The sequence below is a fragment of the Amblyraja radiata genome, chromosome 8 (assembly GCF_010909765.2).
Source record: "Amblyraja radiata isolate CabotCenter1 chromosome 8, sAmbRad1.1.pri, whole genome shotgun sequence".
NCBI classification, from domain to species: Eukaryota; Metazoa; Chordata; class Chondrichthyes; order Rajiformes; family Rajidae; genus Amblyraja; species Amblyraja radiata.
This window is the reverse complement of record NC_045963.1, coordinates 30676596-30698780: the sequence shown is the minus strand read 5'-3', so window position 1 is coordinate 30698780 and position 22185 is coordinate 30676596. Positions and strand designations below refer to the sequence as shown.

The following is a 22185-nucleotide window of genomic DNA, read 5'->3' as shown; positions in this document are numbered from 1 at the left end:
TATTCTTGTTCTGCTACATTACTCCAGCACTGTGTGTGTCTTGTTTTGTAAGCCAGCATCTGTAGTTTCTTGTATCTTCAGGAAGTCATGGTGCAACTTAATCTAACTTAGGCTAGGCCATCTTTGGAGTATTGCATGCAATTCTGGTTATCACATTACAGGAAGAATTCAATTCAATTCAATTCAATTCAACTTTAATGTCATTGCACAAATACTGAGTATGGGTACAACGAAATGCAGTTTTGCGTCAGTCCGTAGTAGTAGTGCATATAGAAATTTTTAAAAAAAGAAGATACAGAATAATCAAAAATACAGAATAATTAAACAATGGGGACGGAGGGACCGGAGAAATCTATCGGCGGGACTCCGAGTTCAGCAATGTGATGGTATAATTGTAGAAGCTGTTCCTCATCCTGCTGGTACGAGACCTGAGGCTCCTGTACCGTCTCCCTGATGGGAGGAGGGCAAACAGTCCATGGTTGGGGTGGGAGGGGTCTTTAATGATCTTCCCAGCCCGTCTCAGACACCGTTTTCGGTGGAGGGCATCCATGGCAGGGAGCGGGGCACCGATGATGTGCTGCGCGGTTTTCACCACCCGTTGTAGTGCCTTCCTGTCCGCAACAGTGCAGCTGCTGTACCATACCGTGAAGCAGGTGGCCAGGATGCTCTCGATGGTACAGCGGTAGAAGTTGGTCAGTATCTGGGGGGACAGGTGGGCTTTCTTGAGCCTCCTCAGGAAGTAAAGGCGCTGCTGTGCCTTTTAGATCAGCTTGGAGGTGTTGAGGGACCAGGACAAATCCTCCGAGATATGTACCCCGAGGAATTTGTAGCTGGAGACGCGCTCCACCTCAGTCCCGTTTATATGGATGGGGATATGACTGCCTCCTCTGATCTTCCTGAAGTCGACAATAATTTCCTTCGTCTTCTTGGAGTTGAGGACGAGGTTATTGTTGGCACACCAGGTTGTCAGGTGCTGGACCTCCTCTCTGTAGGCTGACTCATCGTTGTCACTGATCAGTCCTACCACCGTGGTGTCGTCAGCAAACTTAATGATGGCGTTGGATCCGTACTTAGGGATGCAGTCGTGGGTGAAGAGGGAGTAGAGGAGAGGGCTGAGCACACAGCCCTGTGGCACGCCGGTGTTCAGTGTTATAGTGGAGGAGGTGAGGTTGTTGACCCTAACAGACTGTGGTCTGTTGGTGAGGAAATCCAGTGTCCAGTTGCAGAGGTAGGTGGCGATGCCAAGTCCGCTGAGTTTGGTGATCAAGCTGGCGGGGATGAGTGTTAAAGGCAGAGCTGAAATCAATGAACAGCAACCTGATGTAGGAGTTGTTGTTGTCCAGGTGGGTCAGGGCAGAGTGTAGAGCCGCCGATATGGCGTCCTCTGTAGACCTGTTGGCCCGGTAGGCAAACTGATGGGGGTCCAGTGTGGGGGGGAGGCTGGCTTTGAGATGAGCCAAGATCAGCCGCTCAAAGCACTTAGCAATGACAGGGGTGAGTGCCACTGGGCGGAAATCGTTGAGACTCCCTGTGGCTGACTGTTTGGGCACTGGCACGATGGTTGATGTCTTGAGGCAAGTGGGGACAACACCCTGGGTCAGTGAGAGATTGAAAATGTCGGTGAAGACTGGGGATAGTTGTCCAGCACATGCCCTAAGCACCCGGCCAGGGATGCCATCGGGGCCGGCAGCTTTGTGCTCATTCACCTTTCTCAGTGCATCTTGTACAGCAGAGGTGGAGAGACTGAGGGGTTGTTCATTCGGGGGTGGAGCAACTTTGATGGCTGGGGTTTTGTTGTCCCGGTCAAAGCGAGCATAGAAATGGTTTAGCTCGTCAGGAAGGGTGGCGTTGTCTGGGGGAGGGGTGTTAACTTTCTGGTAATCGGCAAGGGATTTGATTCCTTGCCACATGCACCTGGGGTCAGAGTTGTTTTGGAAGTGCTCCTCAATCCGCCGTTTGTGATTGAGTTTGGCATTCCTAATTCCCATTTTCAGATTGGCCCTGGATGAGCTGTATCCCTCAGCGTCGCCAGATCTGAAAGCGGCATCGCGAGCCTTCAGTAGGAGTCTGACATCCCTGCTCATCCACGGCTTCTGGTTAGGGAAGGTCTTTATCTCTTTGTGGGTAGTGACATTATCGGTGCAGAATTTTATATAGTCCATAACTGTTGAGATGTATGAGTTGATGTCCACTTGTGAATTGAAGGTGGACTGGGTAGCAAACAGACTACAGTCTGTGGTGCCTTTGGAAAGGGTGCAGAAGAAGTTTACCAGATTTATGCCTGGATTAGGTGGTTTTAGCTACAGGGAGAGATTGGACAGATTTGGATTGTTTTCTCTAGAATGGTGGAGGTTGTGGGGAGACCGAATAGAAGTATGTTAAATTATGAAAGGCATAGATAGAAACTTTTTCCCAGGATGGAAATATCAAATGTTATAATAGGGCAAAGTTTTACGGTGAGAGGGGCAAAGTTTGAAGGAGACAGGTGGGGCAAGTTTTTTTTTTACACAGTGGGCACTGCTGCTGGGGGGGATGGTGGTGGAGGAGGCCGATGCGATTGTGGCATTTAAGAGGCTTTTAGATAGGCATGTGGATATGCAGGGATATGGATCATGTGCAGTCAGATTAGAGTTGGTCTTGGCATCACTGTGGGCTGAAGGAACTGTAAAAAGGAATGAGATTGGATGCACCAGAATCAAAATAAACTGTGAAGTCTCTTGCTTTGATTTCCATCCCTCTAATTTCCACAGAGCATAGATTTTCAGTTAGTAAGAACCAGATCATTAGTTTGGTCTGGAATGTAAAATTTCATTCACTTCATTGTTTCCTGTGCCACTCCTGCTGGTTTCTTTTGTTTGCACTCCAGCTGTGATCTACTAAATCATTTGACTAGATATTTGTCCTCTTTCTCTTTATTCCTTTGTTTCCTGCTCTCACAGACAGTCTATTAAACTCTCTAACTCATTCACATTTAAAGGACTTAGTGCCTTGGTCTGAAGAGGGAAAAGTATTTGAATATTCCTTCAACAGCCCAATGCAAACACAGCCCAATGTCATTGTGAAACATTTGAGGTTTCATTCTCCTTGTGTTTTTCTTCTATATATGGAGCTGTAACCTGCAATACCCTCTACTCCATGAGGCTGTTCAGGTTTGCAGTAATCATGAATCAATGGATTAAGGTAGGTGTTGTTTCCAGTACAACTGGAATTGTTTAAAATGAGAGGAATTTAGAAAGGAGAGCAATGGGAGACTCATCCAGTCCTTGAGATAATTGATATCAATGCCCGTTGACCATGGAGATTAACAAACATAAATTAAAATAAAACTTTATTCGGAATAAAAAATACCTACAAAACAAGAACTGTGCAAAAATTCTTCCGACATTCTCAGAGATTATTAATACATTCATTTGCGTCGTATTGTAGTGTTCACAAATATTTCACCCGGCACCCTTTCCACTCCTGTGGCCCCCTGGGGTGACATTCTTTCTTTCATTTGAGGGGTGTCTCATAACACCCTGCCCCCCAATGTCCAGCTGCAAAAGGACCCTGAACAGTGGCCGTCCCCCGCAGAGCCTTGGTGTTGACTGCACCAAGCTTCAGTGCGTCCCTCAGCATGTATTCCTGCAGTCCGGAGTAGTCCAGTCGGCAACATTCCCTGTCATTGACCCTTGGAAATAAAATAAGAGCCAAGCAGATAAAATTAAATAACAACCAGTCACTCATCCAACCCCCAACCTAGAAAGAGGCAGATCAAGATTGGTTGTAATGTTCCATAAAATGCATGGAGAAATGGCACTGGATGAATTTCATTTTGCATTTACTCTAAACGTGGTATAGTAGAAACACGAATGTACATAAATCTGTAATACTCACAGCAAGGTCACACTGAAATTGATAGGCACAAGAGACCGCAGCTGCTGGGAGAACTCAGCAGGTCAAGCAGCATCCGTGGGGGCAAAGGGACAGTTGCTGTTGAGAGTCCAGATCCTGAATCAGGAGATTTACAGCATGTGTAGTTTTCTGTTTTTATTTATTTATTTTTCATTTGTTATGCAAAAAATGGTCATCTGGTCAAATTTTCCAACTCGCATCCAGAGTCTGTATATGCAGAGAAGAAAACAAAGTCATCCCATTATTGAACGTAACAAGGTAGCAATTGATACTCGTGGCCACTGAGTGATTGGAACACAAGTTCAGTCCTGTACTTCCAAAACCTCAATTGATTCCCTCACCTCTTTTAGGATTATTTTCTTTTCTACTTCCTTGAGAGTCACTGGCCTCTGCCGTATGTGCCGTCTGCCCAAGATGGGTGTTCATGCTCCAATGATGATCTGATATTGGCTATCACAAGGCTGCTAACAGCAAACAGACAATTAGTCTTTTGCACATTCAAGCATAGCTGAGATTCAGACTATTGTACTGCAAACAGAGTCAAAGTATTCACACAGCACAGAGACAGGCCAGCCAGCATGACTATCTATACCAATCACACTTGCCTGCATTAATTTCATCACCCACTCATTTCTCATTCAGGTACCCGTCCAGATGCCTCTTACATGTTGGTACTGTTCCTGTCTCCATCTCCTCTTATGGCAGCTCATTCAGACTACTCTATGTGAAACATTCTCAGATCCCCTTTAAACCTCCTCCATTCCCCAATCTCTCCAAACAAGTCTTACGATCCAGGTGACATCCTTGTGTATGTATTCTGCACCCTCTTTAGCTTAATCACATCCTTCCTTTAGTTTGGCAATCAGAACTTCATAAAATGTTCCAGGTGCAGCATAACCAACATTTTGTACAACTATAACATGAATGTCCAATTCTTATACTTAAATGTTTCATATAATTATGGCATATACCATTGTCACCACCCTGTCTATTAGGTTGCCATTTTCAGGAACTATGTACATGCACCTCAAGGTCCCTCAGTTTAATAACACTCCCCAAGGCTCTGCTTTTCACTGTGTATGTCCTGTTCCGGTTTAATTTTCCAAAATACATCACCTTGAACGAGTTAAATTCCACTAACTTACCCAATTTTCCAATTGATCCATATTCTGTTGTAACCTGAGACAACCTTTTTCTCTATCCACCATAGCACTAATGTTTATGTCACTTGCATATGGTCCTACATTTCAAAACACAATACGTTGAGACTGTGAAAAGTCTCTATTCCGGAATCAATTATTTTCCTCAGAAATTACAGAGAGGGATTGGTTTAAATTTACGTCTGTTCATCCGGGCTATTTGTAGGACAAGTTCATAGATCCCCAACATATCATTCTGTCTCAGTATCATTTTGCTTCTGTAAGCAAATACTGTACACTATTCAAGTCAAGATTTAGAGCTCGTAATAAGAAAAATGTGGGTTGATGAATGTTACAATGCCCCATGAACAACTGCAATCCCCACCTCACCACGTCATTATGTCACCAACCATCTACAGCCTTGAAAGATTCAGGCCATATAATTGCAGCTTGTATATCAACTGGGCAATACTTCCAATGGGTAGTGAAACAATAGCACTGCAATGGTTTATAGTTACGTACACTGTGTAAGGTTCAATGGAGATAGTTCTTCCACATCTGCGCTGAGGTGACGATTAATTAAAAACAATGCTGAGAATGCTTTGATGGGGAACTCGAGCCTGCAAAGGTGGTGGATTAAAAAAAACTAAACATGCCTTCCCAAAGGAAGTGGACACCAGAGAGAATGATTTACAGATTGACTTGGGAATTGGCAGGGTATGATATTACTCTATTTGCAGCAGCTATGCCTTTGATGGACTAAATCGACTCCTGTGTTGCAAAGGTTCTATAACTTCCTTCAATCCTAACCAAAAAGTTGATTTTGGCCATTAATTTTGTACTGATTGAACCTCAACTAAATTAAATGAACAGTTGGATTCCCAGGTTTCCCGCTTTGTGTGACTTAATTACACATGGGATGAAGATCACAACCAATACAGTCAAAGTATACATTTTACATACTACCAATTTATCATTCTTACTGATAACATTAATTACCTGTAACTATTGTGAACAATACCTAAAGCTATTCATCACTTTGCCATGAGGAGATTTTCCAAGTTGCGACATGATTAAAGCCTACTGCCAGCAATAACACAATATCTTGCACGGTTAGTTTTTTTGCTCTTGTTAAGGGCAATATCTTGCCCTTTAGTGTTTGTATTTTTGTTGCTGGTACACATGAAAGAAAATGAATACATTAGCTATATGTCACTTGATGACAGAGTTTACACTCTTTATGTACAACACTGTCTGCTGTGAGGAGGTTTTATCAAAAAATATATATTAGAAGATAATGTGTTTTCACTAGCTTCCAGGCAACTTGTTATTGTTGAGTTTCATGTTTGATGGACATTTTGCATGTGCACATTTATCTCAAAGGTTTTAGATGATTCTGCCATGAAAAGGAAACAGAGCACCTCTGTGTAATAGACAAGAAAATGATTGCGATGAAAACAATCATTATACTCCTGTTCAACTACAAATGTGTCAGATTAAAGCTACAATATGTAGTTGGTGTTAAAATGACACAGAGGACCTGAAGATGCTTGTGCACTCATTCCAGTGAAGCCACACAAATGCCTTTGAGTATTATTACCCATTTTAGAATACAGAACAGTACAGCGCAGGAACAGGCGCTTCAGCCCATCAATGTGCCAACCGTGATGCCAATCAACATCGCCCCATCAGCCTGCATGTAGTCTGTATAAATCTACTCCCTACCAGCTCATGTTCCTGTCTAAATGCCTCTTAAAAGTCACTATCATATCTGGTTCTACAACCTCTCCTCGTAGCATGTTCCAGGAACCCCCCCAATCTCAGTGTTAAAAACTTGTCTTGCACATCTCCAAACCAGGCAACTTGCTGTGTGAGCCTCTTTCCATCCTCTCAAAAGCCTCCACTTCCTTTAGACTTTACCATGGAGATATAGTGCCGAAACACCTCTTCGACTCACCATGTCTGTGCCGACCAGCAATCACCCCGTACACTAGCACTATCCTACATTCTATGGTCAATTTATAATTTTACCAAAGTCGATTAACCTATAAACCTGTATGTCTTGGAGTGTGGGAGGAAACTGCTGCATCCGGAGAAAACCCACATGGTCATAGGGAGAACAACGTACAAACTCTGTACAGACACCACCCGTAGTTAAGATTGAACCCGGGTCTCTGGCGCTGTAAGGCAGCAACTCTAACGAGAGAGAACCATTTCCACTGGGATTTGCAGTGCTTAGATCATTAAAGCTCACAATGCTGCTGTTACTGGTATCACATAGAAACATAGAAAATAGGTGCAGGAGTAGGCCATTCGGCCCTTCGAGCCTGCACCACCATTCAATATGATCATGGCTGATCATCCAACTCAGTATCCTGTACCTGCCTTCTCTCCATACCCCCTGATCTCTTTAGCCACAAGGGCCACATCTAACCCTCTTAAATATAGCCAATGAACTGGCCTCAACTACCTTCTGTGACAAAGAATTCCACAGATTCACCACTCTCTGTGTAAAAAATGTTTTTCTCATCTCGGTCCTAAAAGACTTCCCCCCTTACCCTTAAACTGTGACCCCTGGTTCTAGACTTCCCCAACATCGGGAATAATCTTCCTGCATCTAGCCTGTCCAACCCCTTAAGAATTTTGCAAGTTTCTATAAGTTCCCCCTCAATCTTCTAAATTCTAGCGAGTACAAGCCGAGTCTATCCAGTCTTTCTTCATATGAAAGTCCTGACATCCCAGTAATCAGTCTGGTGAACCTTCTCTGTACTCCCTCTATGGCAAGAATGTCTTTCCTCAGATTAGGAGACCATTCAGATAATAGTCTACTTTCCTGTTCCCACTTGTCACATAGTCTTTAAAATAAGATGCTGAAATTGAAAATTGCAGGTCACACTGTCTGAGTTACTCCAGCATTTTATGTCTCCCTTCATTTTGGTAATTAACATTAAAACTTCCAAACGTGTATTTATTAGGAAATGGGCAAAGTACTAACTGGACTTTCAGCAGAAGGGTGTCAGCTTCATGCCTACCTATTATTCTACACAAATAGAGGGCAAAATAAATCAAGTGCGAATCCAAAATGTAAAAAAAAACTTATTGCAGGCAGATTGTTCAATTAAAGTGCTCTCATCAATAAAAACAAACTAAATTGGAAAGCCTTCGATGGTTGGAAGGATAGGGTTAAAAATAAGCGTGCATCTAAGTGCATGTTCCCACTTGCTTTAAAGTTGTATCCATACCATCTTGTAAACTGTTAAACATGCGGTTTAGCATTTCTTGGGGAATGGGCAAGCACACTGGGTTTTACCTCTCATTACTGGTTAAGCTTAATGGAAGAAACTTTCTACTGTCAGAAAAAAAAGGCAGGACAAAAATCAATTTAGAAAATGCACATTCCACAGTACCATAACAACATTAAGCAGAAGGATATTTAAAAAACGTTTTTGAGAGTTTTCAGTTAAGTGACGGAATAAGTGTATATTTATTTTGCATCCGGCCAATCTCACACATTGACCCTGATAGTGGTAAAAGTAAATGAAAGTATGAAACACTCTACAGGTTAGGATCCATTCTTTCCACAGAACAGGGAAAGAGAGAATACAAGTCAGTTTTAGATAGCAGAGATTTTGAGGTGGGGAACAGAATATCTCTGGAGATGAGACCAGACGTTAAGTAACATTCCAGATGACTCAGTGTTGTGTAGCAGTTGAAATCATATTAAGCTTCAATGTCTGTATTGTATTGTATTGTATTGTATTGTATTCAAATTTATTGTCATTGTCTCAGTTAGAGACAACGAAATGAATTTCCCTTACAGGCAGTATCATAAAAATAAAAATAAATAAATAATAATAAATAATAAAACATATTAAAAATAAAATAGAATTTAAAAAAAAGCACAAACACTGAAAGTCCACGACACAACATAACACAGTGGCACCAAGGTGAGGAAGGCACCATAGTCCAGCCAGCCTCCCCTCTGTATAATGTGTTGCTCAAGGTCAGATTGTGGGACCGACCTAGAAAGCTGCAATATACAAAGAAAAGAAAACATTGAGACAAAATGATGACCAGCAGAAATGTCCAATTCTGATACAGACAGAAAGTAAGGGTTACTGGAAGTTTGAGAACTTGATTAGATTCTTCCTGAGCCATACTCTCCTTCATGGTGGATAGAGCACGTGACTGCAACTCATCTATTTCCTCAACTCTCCTCTTACCCCTCTCCTTCTGCACAAAACATGAACCCTGGTCCTTTCCTTCCACCCCACAAGCCGCCACATTCAGCGGATCACCCTTTGCAATTTTTGCCAGTTCCAACAAAATTCCGCTGTCGGATACACATTCCTTATCACTTCCTTAACGATTCCCTGACCTCCTTGCCTACCAAAACTGCACACAATACTCCCCGTGTGGCCTGACCAACATTTTGTACAAATGAAACCTGACATCTCAACTCTTATACGCAATGGCTTGTTTATAAAGGCAAGCATCAAAATGGTGTTCTAATCTGCGAGTCCAGAATGGAATAGATTAGACAGGTTTGCGGTTGATCGAATTAGTCCAAGGCTTACCGCCCTACTGACCCTTCAGAAGGAATCACCAGAACATTTATGTGGTTCCTTTCATGTTCATGTTAGAATATCTCAAGGTCCTTCACAGTTCATGAAACATTTTTGATTTCTGGACAAAATTATAATTAGTGGCAAACTATTTCAAAAAGAGAAAGAAAAATACAAACACCTATGAATAACATACTATTACTTGCAATAGGGCTCGATAGGACTACACTGAATAGATTAAGTAAGATGTGAAAATGCCTTCTCATTATTGTAAGGTGAGGGTATTTTGAAAGAAACTGTAAATGAAAAGAAAGAATATAAAATGAAATGGGGAAGTAGCATTATTACATAAACAGAGGATAGGAAGGCAGTGGCAGGAGTTGTCATGACTCCAAGTACTAAGCGATTGAAACACGAAAAGATCTAAGTTATAGTCACAGTGTCATGGAGCACAGAATCTGGTCAGTGGTGACGGCAGCTGTACCACTCCCAAATACTTGGCCTGTGTGCTGATGTTGTTGTTTTAAACAGAGCATTAACTCAGCCCAAAAAAGGACACAATGTGCTGGAGTAACTCGGTGGGTCAGACAGCATCACTGGAGAACACAGAGAGGTGACATTTCTGGGTCAGGAGGGGGATAGATCGGGAATGAGTATTAACTCAGCCCATATTGTTGTCTGTAGTACCACAGAGATTGAGAGGAGTTTTTAAATATTGGTGCAGATTTTTGTAACTTTTCAATGAAGCCGATGGAGAAAAATGCCAACATGTTTGGGCTTCATTGAAAGATTATGGACTGGTTATTTAGATTAATTAATAGTCCAGAGATCCCAGTTCATATGGATCTTAACTTTGATATGTCTCCATATTTAAAGTCAAAAGAAACGTATAAATTTTACATATTGCTGAAACGTTTCAACGACCTAAAGAACATTGCAAACCATACTCCAGAACTCAGCATAGAACACAATATCACACCTCTGGCAACAATGGAGACTGTTATCTATAGACACTGAATGTACCTCATTAAACTATTATTTCTCCTCACAGAAAACTTATAATGGAAGAGAATTACTGACACAGGAAGCCTTTCAACCCATTACAAACACACTAGTCAAAATAAAGAGTTACTTAGCCCAATTCCACTTACTTGAAATTGGTCTGTAGCACTACATGACATGGTTCAAGTAACATGCAAGTACTTTTTTAGGATAATGAAAGTATCTATTTGTATCACCCTTTCTGGCAACAAGTTCCATCTATCTACCAGAGATTATAGTTCCGTCTGCTTTACTTATTTAGGCCTCCCATGATTTTCTTTGCATACCACAGTTGTTCCAATTCAAATGGTCCAAGCTTATGTACTTTTTAAATCTTCATTGGTAATTATTTTTTGCCCTGTAACATTCTCATGAATCTCCTTTGCACACTTCTCCACTGTAATCACATCTTTCTTAGAAGGTTTAATTTGCTGCTACTTAACTATGGAATTCAACAAGTCTCTTAAAATCACTAAACAGAGGCAAAATTAACTATACAAACAAAAAAACCCTCAAGAGAAACAGGTTTCATTAATGGAGTATTTTATTAGCGTATTCGCTCTTAAATGAACTAGGCTATATGTACTAGTACTGGTATCTCACTTCAACCCGAAAGCGCAGACTGTAAAATTAGGCTCTTCTCTTTCTGATTAACAATGCTCATTGTATCAGGCTGTCAGTGGGATGGGAATGCATCAGATTTATAGGCAATTAAAGCTACAGGACTCTTCCACTCCTTGTAACACACAACATTTCTCTCAATACGCAGCTCACCGGGTTGCGATTGTAATCGGAAATAACAGGCCCACAGAATGCGCATATCATTCAGTGTAATTCTTTAAAACAAATTTATTGACTGAACAAATTAATACAATTTACATTTTATTTTATCTTAATCTTAAATTTTATACAGGATGAGGCTGAGTCGAGAATAGTTACAATGTTTTCCCGCTTGAAATACCCTTTAGTATGACAAAAGGTTGGTGAGTTGGTAAGGGGAATATCAGTTCCTGGTCATGTTGTGAATGCATATGTCTGCAGTAAGACGGGTTCAGGCTCACCTGCAATGTTGCCATTAAATGAGAGCAGAGTAGCGAGTTATTCATCCCATCATCTGTGCATTCTAAAAGAGCATTCCAATTTGACATACTCTTCTCCTTTCTGGGTGACTGCAATTTTTTTCCTCTGCAATTATCTCCTGGGATTCAGGTATGAAAAATGATACCTGGATGAGTGGTCTGTCGATGCATCAGCACGATCTGTTCCTTTCAAGAAAAGATGAAATATCCATTAAATAATAAAGGAGATTAAAGGGAGTTTACATTTATAAATTGCCATTCATCTTGAAACTTGAGTATTTTAATACCGTTCGAAAGCCCACAATCATGGTCCTTTTAACACTAAAATATAAATTTAACACAGGGTGTAATTCATATCATGGGGGTATAAAGCAGATGGTAGCATTTCTACCACCTGTTGTAAACCCAAGCCTATTTTCCTTCCAATCACCAGACACAACAGGACGAGGGGAAATCGAGGCCCAATCTGTTCCCTTAAATGGTTATAGATTAAGTCATTATTTAAACGTTACCAAGCAAAACAAATGCATTATTTAGTCATTGTCATTTTGTTGGCATTGTGAAGAAATTAATTGCCAACTTTCCTGGATGACAAGTGTTTAGATTACTATAAAAAAACTCTGTTGTGCCCAACATCCAGAAATCCTAAAAGTTGCTGTATGAAAGACAAGACTTCCTTCTTCCCTCCAATATTAAAAAAATCTGCAATTACTTAAAATCTGCAATAAGCCCAGAAAGTGTTGGTGTTAGTCAAGTCTCTACTTTTGCGCCGTATGATTTTATACCAACGTAAAGGAAAACTGAGGGAAAGGTTCATTTTGCACCACTTCACAATTCAAATGTAAACCATGCAATTACGAATACACACACTACGCGCATTATTACTTTTTGTCATTCGACAGGTTCATAAACTCTGTTTTTTTCGCACTTTTAAATATTAATCATTGGCATGTGAACAATTGCTGATTTTTTCCCGCAAAAAATACTCGGCGGATTGTTGACTGCATGGAACTTGCTCTCTCCAGAAAGACGTACTTACATGGCCACATCGACAGGAGGATCTGCAGCCTTTCTCGTGCGTGTGCCTTCATTGTTGAGATGCATCAAATCACATTTTAATACTTTTTTTTTGTGTAAATGAAGTGAATTAATCGACGGGAATCCTACATTACCTGCGATACATTGAAAATTGAAAATGTCAGCCCATCCCAAACTCTTTAAATGCCCTTAAGCGTATTGCACTCTGAATCAGCGACTCGTTGTCATCATGATCATAATTTCCATACAAAACCTGAGGCTTTACCGCCAAAATGACGCGGAGGAACCCCGAGACTACGATATCATTGGTTGGCCTCTCCTGCCAAATGCATATGCGCGGATTGCACTGCCCTGTTTCCATCAGCCCCTCTTTTTTTTAAAGACGCAAGACGAAATTATTTTTTTAAATAATTGATTTTTAGCAACTTTATTGCTGCGCCCTGGTTCCAAAAACAACCCACTGACGCCTACACACCCTCCGTCCTGTCGCGGAGCAGGAGGAACTGCCTTATTGGGAGACAGGCGCACACAAAGCGACGGGTGCGGGGCCATCTGCCGCTGTCAGGGGAGGGGTTCCAGGCGGCGGCACGTTACCATGGCAACAGCAGGGGATTTCGTGGCGTTCTTTGGAGTTTCTCTCGCTTTTTTGGTTCGGACGAGGGGCAGCTGTTAGCGCGGCACCCGGGAAGCAAAACACGTAAATAAATTACTCGAAATAGAAGTAGCAGCCCCCTCGGGCTGCAGTACCGGAAGATCGTGAGTACATATATATATAAATATGTGTGTGTGTGGAAGTGGCGAAAGTGTCCCTAATGAGCGGCCGGAGGAGCAGTGTGCCTCTGACTATATAATAGGATCCGCGGCAATCGCCGGGCTCCCCTCGTGCTTCGAATGGTTTCTCTTTTCTTTCGTTCGCAGCAGAACGTTCCCCGGGAATCATGGAACGTAAGTTTTGCGACCCCGGGGCGCGAGCGTTCGCACCACGTTTCACGTCGCCGGGGCTGAGCTCGCACTTGGCTTTGCATCGCATCGAAAACAAATCTTTCTTAGTTTTGTGTCAATTATCATTAAAAACTACGCGGTGGGCTGTTTTTTAAAAAAAACTTATTTCAGTTCCAGACTATGTATTCGCTTTTTTTTTTGATTTGGGGTAATGCGCTCCGTGTAAAGTTATTTCCATTGTAGCAAGGCATTTGTAATCACAATTAAAACGATAAAAACTATAATACGGTTTCTTATAAGAGCAGTTGAAATCCTGCAACATTTCGTTGGTTTTTGAAGCTTTGGAATTGCTCAGGGTTCACCGTTCAATTTCGATCGTTTTCTATTTATTTCTACTTCAGGATGTCGTACTTGTTGTGTTAAGATTCAAATTGGTGGCCTAACTGTTTTGTAAGGATTGGAAACAAAAAAAAATAGAGTTCACCATGTTTTAAAGAGTTTGTGTAATGGGGCCCAGAATTGTAGGCCTGGTCGAGAATGAGAAGCCAACAACTGAGTTGTCGGTCGTGTCAGTTTCCTGAATGAGATGTTGCAGCTTGTCGAGAGCGCTAGAAACTGACAGGTCCACGTGGTCGGATTGAGGAGACAGGAAGCGCCACCGCCCGGTGTCTATGATATGGCCTTCCCTTTCTCCCCTAAAAATACTCGAGTGGATCTTCGCCATTTCCGCATGTCTCCCCATCCAAAATCAATGATACCCAGTCACAAACATATTGGTCAAACAGCCACATTGTGTAGGAAGGAACTACAGATGCCGGCTACAGATGGAGTAACTCAGCGGGACAGGCAGCATCTCTGGAGAGAAGGAATGGGAGACGTTTTGGGTCGAGACCCTTCTTCAGAGTGAGAGTCAGGGGAGAGGGAGACATATAGATGTGGAAGGGTAAGGAGTGGAAAAGACAGATCAAAGCAGACGATGATAAGGAAATGTAGAATGGTTCATTGTTAGCTGAGGAGAGGGTGACAAGGAGGCATACAATCAGTAATATTTAGTCACAAAACGCTGGAGTAACTCAGCGGAACAGGCAGCATCTTTGGAGAGAAGGAATGGGTGACATTTCGGGTCTTGACCCGAAACATCACCTATTCCTTCTCTTTAGAGGTGCTGCCTGTCCCGCTGAGTTACTCCAGCTTTTTGTATTTTCGTATCTATCTTTGGACTGAAACTAGGAGGGAAGAGGAGGAAGGGGATAGGAGGGGAGGGGGAAAGGACAATGAGGGAAAACAAATGGTACTAAAAGTCAGAGACGTCAATATTCATATGGCTGGATTGTAAGCTGTCGAAACAAAATATGAGATGTGTTCCTACAATTTGTGTTGGGCCTCACTCTGACAGTTGAGGAGGCCCAGGACAGAAATGTCAGTGTGGGAATGGGAGGGGGAGTTAAAGTGTTTAGCAACCGGGAGATCACGTAGGCCTAGGGGGATTGAGCAGAGGTCAACAACCACATTGTGAGCGATTTCTTTGCGGAGATTATTTTGAACAACGTATTTTGTATCCTTCAGAACTTACTTTGTAAATCCTTGTCCTTGACACAGACACAGCATGAAAACTAACCCTGTGGCCCACTCGACTATCAACCACCTATTTACACTCATCCCATTCTCTACACATTCTCATCAAGTTACAATATTCACAACATTGCTTGTTTTTAATTTTAGATACAGAGCCCTCCATAATGTTTGGGATAAAGACCCATCATTTATTGATTTGCCTCTGTACTCCACAATTTGAGATTTGTAATAGAAAAAAATCACGTGTGGTTAAAGTGCATATTGTCAGATTTTAATAAAGGGCACAGTTTGGTTTCACCCTGTAGAAATTACAGCAATGTTTATACATAGTCCCCCAATTTCAGGGCACCATAATATTTGCGACACAGCAATGTCATGTAAATGAAAGTAGTCATGTTTAGTATTTTGTTGCATTTCCTTTGCATGCAATGACTGCTTGAAGTCTGTGATTCATGGACATCACCAGTTGCTGGGTGTCTCCTCTGGTGAAGCTCTGCCAGGCCTGTATTGCAGCCATCTTTAGCTTATGCTTGTTTTGGGGGCTAGTCCCCTTCAATTTTCTCTTCAGCATATAAAAAGCATGCTCTATTGGGTTCAGATCGGGTGATTGACAGCCACTCAAGAATTGACCAATTTTTAGCTTTGAAAAGCTTCTTTGTTGCTTTAGCAGGATGTTTGAGATCATTGTCTTGCTGTAGAATGAACCACCGGCCAATGAGTTTTGAGGCATATGTTTGAACTTGAGCAGATAGGATGTGTCTCTACACATCAGAATTCATTATGCTACTACCATCAGCAGTTGTATCATCAATGAAGATAAGTGAGCCAGTACCTTCAGCAGCCATACGTGCCCAGGCCATAACACCCCCACCACTGTGTTTCACAGATGAGGTGGTTTGCTTTGGATCTTGGGTAGTTCCTCCTCTACTCCATTCTTTGCTCTTGCCATCACTCTGATGTAAGCTAATCTTTGTCTCATATGTCCACAAGACCTTTTTCAAGAACTGTGGTTGATCTTTTAAGTACTCCTTGGCAAACTGTAAAGTGGCAATCCTATTTTTGCGGCTAACCAATGGTTTGCATCTTGTAGTGTAGCCTCTGTATTTCTGATCATGAAATCTTCTGCGGCCAATGGTCATTAACAAATCCACACCTGACTCCTGAAGACTGTTTCTGATCTGTTGGACAGGTGTTTGGGGATTTAAAAAAAAATTACAGAGAGAATTCTTCTGTCATCAGCTGCGGATGTCTTCCTTTACCTGCCGGTCCCTTTGCGATTAGTAAGCTCACCAGTACTCTCTTCTTAATAATGTTCCAAACAGTTGATTTTTGTAAGCCTGATGTCTTTAACAGGTTTATTCTTGTTTCTCAGTCTCATAATGGCTTATTTGACTTTCATTGGCACAACTTTAGTCCTCATGTTGATAAACAGCAATGAAAATTTCCAAAGGTGACGGAAAGACTAAGTGCTGAGAGCTCTCTTATACCTGCATTAAGGAGGCATTTAAACACACATGAACAATTACAAACACCTGTGAAGCCATGTGTCCCAAACATTATGGTGCCCTGAAATGGGGGGACTATGTATAAACACAGCTGTAATTTCTACAGGATGAAACTAAAATGTATAAAAATACCCTTTAATAAAATCTGACAATGTGCACTTTAACCACATGTGATTATTTTTATTACAAATCTCACAAGTTGGGGAGTACAGAGGCAAATAAATAAATGATGGCTGTTTGTCCCAAATATTATGGAGGGTACTGTATCTAGCATCTACAGATTGTTTTGTTTATCATTATCTCCCAACCTGCACGTTTTTGAAACGTGGGAAGAAAATGGAGCACCCGGATGAAAACTATGCAGTTTCATGGAGAATGTACAAAGTCCATACAGACAACCCCGAGGTCAGGGTTGAACCTGGGTCTCTGGCGCTATGGGGCAGCAGCTCTAGTAGATGCACCATGTGCTGTCCCAAATACCAATTAAATGCTGTATTTAGAAAATTCAGAAATTTAGAAAATTATTGAAAAAAATGCTATGTGCACACATAGTCGATGTTTGAAGGTGCCATTAGGATTTTTTCAACCTTTAATAACATTCCTCTTCTGATGACTAAAATTGGTTGCCTGGGCATTATAAAAGTCCCCAAAACTTTTATATTAAAAAAGAAAAACTGCAGCACTGGAAATGAACAAAGACTGTAAATTTTGTTTACGTGCAAAGAGTAGAAGTAAACGGGTCCTTTTCAGAATGGCAGGCAGTGACTAGTGGGGTACCGCAAGGCTCAGTGCTGGGACCCCAGCTATTTACAATATATATTAATGATTTGGACGAGGGAATTGAATGCAACATCTCCAAGTTTGCAGATGACATGAAGCTGGGGGACAGTGTTAGCTGTGAGGAGGATACTAGGAGGCTGCAGGGTGACTTGGATAGGCTGGGTGAGTGGGCAAATGCATGGCAGATGCAGTATAATGTGGATAATGTGAGGTTATCCACTTTGGTGGCAAAAACAGGAAAGTAGACTATTATCTAAATGGTGGCCGATTAGGAAAAGGGGAGATGCTACGAGACCTGGATGTCATGGTACACCAGTCATTGAAAGGCATGCAGGTGCAGCAGGCAGTGAAGAAAGCGAATGGTATGTTAGCATTCATAGCAAAAGGATTTGAGTATAGGAGCAGGGAGGTTCTACTGCAGTTGTACAGGGTCTTGTCGAGACCACACCTGGAGTATTGCGTACAGTTTTGGTCTCCAAATCTGAGGAAGGACATTATTGCCATAGAGGGAATGCAGAGAAGGTTCACCAGATTGATTCCTGGGATGTCAGGACTTTCATATGAAGAAAGACTGGCTTGTACTCGCTAGAATTTAGAAGATTGAGGGGGGATCTTATAGAAACTTGCAAAATTCTTAAGGGGTTGAACAGGCTAGATGCAGGAAGATTGTTCCCGATGTTGGGGAAGTCCAGGACAAGGGGTCACAGTTTAAGGATAAAGGGGAAATCCTTTTGGACCGAGATGAGAAAAACATTTTTCACACAGAGAGTGGTGAATCTCTGGAACTCTCTGCCACAGAAGGTAGTTGAGGCCAGTTCATTGGCTATATTTAAGAGGGAGTTAGATGTGTTTGCTTGTGGCTAAATGGGTCAGGGGGTATGGAGAGAAGGCAGGTACAGGGTACCGAGTTGGATGATCAGCCATGATCATATTGAATGGCGGTGCAGGCTCGAAGGGCCGAATGGCCTATTCCTGCACCTATTTTCTATGTTTCTATGTAAATACCCAACAAATCAGACAACTTATGAGAGAAACAACGTTTGTACTTTATAGTTAATTGTTGACTTTGATTCTTTCCCTGCCAATGCTGTTTGACCAGCTGAATATTTGGAGCATTTTCTGTGTTTTTTCAGTGTCCCCAGACGGTCATTGGTTTATTGTAGTTGAAAGTGCATCATTGACAAGCTAAATCTTCTCATTAAACAATTAGATATTTGCAAATATTTCATTTGGAATGACCCCTTGGCAACAGAGGCCATTTCGAAGCCCATTCAACACTCTGAGATGAGTACATTTGAACATGTGAAAGACTGTCTGCTATTTCTTGAAACATGAGCACTTGTTCCTGAGATTTGACGGTTTCAAATGGGACAATCTGCTGACTCTCAAACCCTGTTGCCGGAGATTTGTATAGTCACTAGTATTCAAAAGGAGAGGTGATATGTTATTTCTGTGTTTCTAAGCTTCACACTATGCATGAGCAAGGAAGAAAGAAATACTTTAATGAACAATTAAAAATCATAAAATTGTACAACCCACTGTGCCCATGCCAAACGTTTTTACCTGTCTACACTAACTGCAAATGCCTTGCCTATTTAATTATCTGCCGAAATGCTTCTTAAACACAGTAATTATATTTGATTGCACCACCTGCTCTGGCAGATATGAAAGATGATGAGTTTAAAAAATAACTTTCCCCTCTGATCCCCTTAAATACTCCCTCCTCTCACCTTAAACCTATAGAGTAGTCCGAGAACAGCTCCCACAAATGTCAATGAAAGCAATACAAAGTCAGAAGATGTCCAGGTTTGACTGCAACTTAACCAGTATTGATTGGGAGAGCAATTCAAGCACATCAGTTGTGGGATAAGAAACATTAGCCAGGTTCACAATAGTAATCATTATTGGGAGATTCAAGGACAGGTACAAATGAGAATTGGGAATAGTCATTATGTTTCTTGGTAGATTTGGTTAATATTTCATTGCCTTTAAATGCAGCACAGTGGCGCAGCTAGCAGAATTGCTGCCTCGCAACGTCAGAGGCCTGGGTTTAATCCGGACCTTGGGTGCTGTCCACGTGTAGTTTGCACGTTCTCCCTGTGGCTGTATGAGTTTTCTCTGGGTGTTCCAGTTTCCTCCCACATCCCAAAAGATGTGTGGCGTTGTAGGTTAATTGACCTCTGTAAATTGCTCCTAGTATGTAGGAACTGGATGCAAAAGTGGAATAACATAAAACTAATGTGATTGGGTGATCAAGTCAAGTCAAGAGAGTTTATTGTCGTGTGTCCCAGACACAGAATATTGTAGGCATAAATACAGATCAGATCAATGTGTCCATATACCATGGAATATATATATACACACACATAAATAAACAGATAAAGTGCAATGGGCTGTTATAGTTCAGAGTTTGAAGTTGTGTTTAATAGTCTGATAGCTGTGGGGAAGAAGCTGTTCGTGAACCTGGATGTTGCAGATTTCAGGCTCCTGTTCCTTCTACCTGATGGCAGCGGAGAGATGAGTGTGTGGCCAGGATGGTATGGGTCCTTGATGATGCTGGCAGCCTTTTTGAGGCAGCGACTGCGATAGATCCCCTCGATGGTAGGGAGGTCAGAGCCGATGATCGACTGGGCAGTGTTTACAACTTTTTGCAGTCTTTTCCGTTCCTGGACGCTCAGGTTGCCGAACCAAGCCACAATGCAACATGCTCTCTACTGTGCACCTGTAGAAGTTCGAGAGAGTCCTCCTTGACATACCGACTCTCCATAATCTTCTCAGGAAGTAGAGGCGCTGATGTGCTTTCTTTATGATTGCATCAGTGTTCTGGGGCCAGGAGAGATCTTCGGAAATATGCACGCCCAGGAATTTGAAGTTCTTGACCCTTTCCAACATCGACTCGTTGATATAAACGGGACCATCCTACCCCTTCCGAAGTCCACAATCAGTTCCTTGGATTTGCTGGTGTTGAGAGCCAGGTTATTGTGCTGGCACAATTTGGTCAATCGATCGATCTCACTTCTATACTGTGACTCGTCCCCATCAGTGATACGTTCCATAACAGTGGTGTCGTCGGTGAACTTGATGATGGAGTTCGCACTATGTCCGGCTACGCAATCATGAGTATAGGGTGAGTACAGCAGGGGGCTGAGCACGCAGCCTTGAGGTGCTGCCGTGCTGATTGTTATCTAGGATGACACATTTCCACCATTACGGACAGACTGTGGTCTGTGAATGAGGAAGTCGAGGATCCAATTGCAGAAGGATGCGCAGAGACCCAGATCTGAGAGCTTGGTAATCAGCTTGGAAGGAATTATGGTATTAAATGCTGAGCTGTAGTCAATGAATAACAGCTTGACATATGAGTTTTTGTTGTCCAAGTGGTCCAGAGCGGAGTGGAGTGGAGAGCCAGTGAGATAGCATCCACCGTTGATCTGTTGTGGCGGTAAGCGAACTGCAGTGGGTCCAGGTTGGCATGGATCTGGTGGGTGGAAGAATCTGTTCCCATGCTGTATCTCTAAACTATGGCCTTTCATCTCATAAAAGGTACTTGAAGGCTACCAGGCCATGGATCCAATGTCTTCAGAAAATCAGGAAAAAGCCATAACGATGCTATGTTTTACCAGATATCAAAGCTGTGACCATGGCACTTTTTTTTGTAATAAAAAACTTCAGAATGTTGTCTCAAGTTTTCTTATTTATGTTTTAGGTCCTGAATTGAAATGACCACCTTGTGCTGGCATTGATCAAGTTAAATTCGCATTGAAGTGATTAGAGCACAATCTTGGGTGAGTTTTGAAGGTTGTATGTAATGCTGTTCCCAGCAACAATTTTCTCTCTTTGCCGCTGCAAAATTACTGTACTAACCTTGCATCTGTTTCGCACCGTTCCTGGCACCAATTTGAAATCCTGCTGGTTCTTTTTCATTGAAAAAAAAATCCTTATATCTCTGATTATAATCCTTCGCAATAATATGAACCTTTAGCCAATTCCTCATCAAAGATAAATTGTGCACAATAAGTCGTAGCAAGATTTAAATTTGGGATGATCTGATAAGGGATGACATGTTAGTTATTGAAATGGAAAGCGGTGAACTGACGATCATTTAAGAGATTGGTGAACTTAATTAAGATGATGCTTCACAGCGGCACCAAGACATTGTTTTTGGATGAAACATTAAACAGATAACCCAGCTTTTCTCTCAAGTGGATGTAAAACAACCAGTGGCAATTTTTTCCAAGAGCAGTGTGGTTCTCCATAGTACACCAATACTTCATCAATTCACTATGCAAAAATATATATATATATTGCTGTGCTCAAAATGGCTGCTGCTTTTCCAATTTAAGACAACGACTACGTTTTAGAACTATTGCTTAGCTGCAAAGTGCTTCAAGACAGCTGAGGTTATAAAATTCTCAAAATAAATTTATTTTGTTTACTCCTCTGAATCACTTAAGATACCTATGGAAGAAAACAATTAACTTGTTCTTGCGCATCCACCTAGAATAAAATAAAACCCAAATTTCCTCATCTCATCAAACTGCTTAGCACTCCACTGTCCTACCTGGAAATCCATTCCAACGGTTCATCGTTTTTTACATCCAGAATTTAACCTGACCACCACTGTGAA

At 41.8% G+C, this 22185-nt stretch overlaps 1 protein-coding gene and 2 long non-coding RNA genes across 10 annotated transcripts in view; 1 reads left to right on the top strand and 2 right to left on the bottom strand.

The window, feature by feature from the left end:
- Positions 1-3311: 3311 nt before the first annotated feature.
- LOC116976016 lies at positions 3312-13222 on the bottom strand. 7 transcript variants are annotated; one of them, XR_004412840.1, is made up of 5 exons: positions 12758-13222; positions 11701-11904; positions 4236-5134; positions 3877-4101; positions 3312-3670 (listed from the first exon to the last, which is right to left on the bottom strand). It is a non-coding gene; the product is annotated as an uncharacterized LOC116976016 (long non-coding RNA). The 7 variants fall into 7 exon arrangements; XR_004412841.1 differs by having other exon boundaries at positions 3312-4101; positions 4236-4358; positions 5040-5134; positions 12758-13215; XR_004412843.1 differs by having other exon boundaries at positions 3312-4101; positions 4236-4355; positions 5040-5134; positions 12758-13215.
- LOC116976017 lies at positions 5141-8766 on the bottom strand. Its single transcript, XR_004412847.1, has 3 exons — positions 7877-8766; positions 7079-7086; positions 5141-6819 (listed from the first exon to the last, which is right to left on the bottom strand). It is a non-coding gene; the product is annotated as an uncharacterized LOC116976017 (long non-coding RNA).
- foxn2 (forkhead box N2) overlaps positions 13221-22185 on the top strand; it is a 59816-nt gene continuing 50851 nt past the window's right edge. Inside the window, exons 1-2 of one of the 2 annotated variants that reach the window (XM_033025491.1) lie at positions 13221-13512; positions 21265-21343. The gene's annotated coding sequence lies outside the window, so the exon portion shown is untranslated. The remainder of the gene's footprint in view (positions 13513-21264; positions 21344-22185) is intronic. The other variant, XM_033025493.1, reaches the window with a different exon arrangement.